Source organism: Sarcophilus harrisii, chromosome 6 (assembly GCF_902635505.1).
Source record: "Sarcophilus harrisii chromosome 6, mSarHar1.11, whole genome shotgun sequence".
NCBI lineage: Eukaryota > Metazoa > Chordata > Mammalia > Dasyuromorphia > Dasyuridae > Sarcophilus > Sarcophilus harrisii.
This window is the reverse complement of record NC_045431.1, coordinates 251,950,475-251,952,154: the sequence shown is the minus strand read 5'-3', so window position 1 is coordinate 251,952,154 and position 1,680 is coordinate 251,950,475. Positions and strand designations below refer to the sequence as shown.

General features: G+C 35.3%; 1 pseudogene; it reads right to left on the bottom strand.

Moving 5' to 3' along the window:
• Positions 1 to 221: 221 nt before the first annotated feature.
• On the bottom strand, positions 222 to 1,401 carry LOC116419789 (annotated as a pseudogene).
• Positions 1,402 to 1,680: the final 279 nt, after the last annotated feature.

Below are 1,680 nucleotides of genomic sequence, written 5' to 3'. Positions count from 1 at the left end.
CTGAGAATTTGAATTTAGGAGGAAACACATAAGCTGAATGAGGGAGATATTATGTAATTTAAAAGAGGCAAAAGATAAAATGTTGAGCTGAAGAATAGACTAGGTTTTGAAATATGAAATAAAAATGAAATCTTTTTCCTCTATACCTGAGCCAAATTGTTTTGTTAACATTCATTTTCTAAAAATATCGCACAATAAATAGTATTTAATATTTAGACACTTGGTTTGCCATTCCTCAGGAGAGAAGACAAAATCAACAATAGAGCATTAAAATGTTAATGTTCCCTTTTGATGGTCCATCATCACAAGTGACAGCAAGTGGGGCCCAAAGCATTTCAGATTATTAAAAGGGAACGACAAATTATCTAAAGATCAGAATTGATGGGAAGTTACTACAGTCATTGATTAATAAATAGATAGACAATAGGCCTCTGAAAATTCCAATATTTGGTTTATTATGTTACTTAAGTTTGAAATAGTTTTTTCATTGCCGTAATGACATCCTTGTTCCTCAGGCTATATATTAGAGGGTTAAACATAGGAGTGATAATAGTATAGAAAAGAGCAAGTATTTTGTCTGTTCCTTCTGTGTTGGCAGATTTAGGTCGTAAATTCATAATGATAGCAGACCCAAAGAATAAAGCCTCTACTATGATATGAGAGGAGCAGGTGGAGAATGCTTTGGATCTCCCAGTGGCAGATGGCAGTTTCATGATGGTAGAAATGATTTTGACATAGGATCCAAGTATCAACAGAAAAGGAACCATGGCAAAGAGTACAGCATCTGCATAGACAGAGAATTCATTCAGAGAGATGTCTCCACAGGCCACCTTAAACAACGGTTGGATATCACAGAAAACATGATTGAGTTTGTTAGAACCACAGAAGGGCAGAGAGAAAATCTGGTATGTTTGTCCAATCTGGACTGGGACCCCACTGACCCAAGAAGCAACCACCAGCTGAACACATACCTTGTGGTTCATGATTAGAGGATAATTCAGAGGCTTACAAATGGCCACATAACGGTCATAGGCCATTACACCCAGGAGTAGGCATTCAGTGCCTCCCAAAATGAGGAGGAAGCCAAGTTGTACAGCACAGGCCAACAAAGAAATATTTCTTTTCTGAGTCCAAAGATTCATCAGCATTCTGGGAAGAGTGACTGATGTGTAACAGATTTACAAGAAGGAAAAATTCCCAAGGAAAAAATACATAGGAGTCTGGAGAGCTGAATCAACTTTGGTTATAACAAGGATGAGGCCATTTCCTATCAGGATACTCATGTAGATAACTAAGAAAATTCCAAAGAGAATCCCTTGAAGATTGGGAAGATCAGAAAAATCCAAGGAGAATGAATTCCACCTTATAAGTGAGATTTGTAAGTGCCATTGTTTTCTGTGTATTCAATCTGTGGTAATCATGAATTCAGAATGGACAAGCCATTTTCCCACTCAAGGCTTCAGTTCCCTTTTCTGTAAAATAATTGATTTTCATTAGATGACCAATAATGTCCTTTCTAGGCCTGGTGTTCTATGTTTTTAGCCCTATAATTGTAACAGCCTATATTTTATTATCTAAATTACTTTTCAGATCTAAATTTTTTTTGTTTTATATATATATATATATATATATATATATATATATATATATATATATATTTAGACCTCCATCCGGAAATTA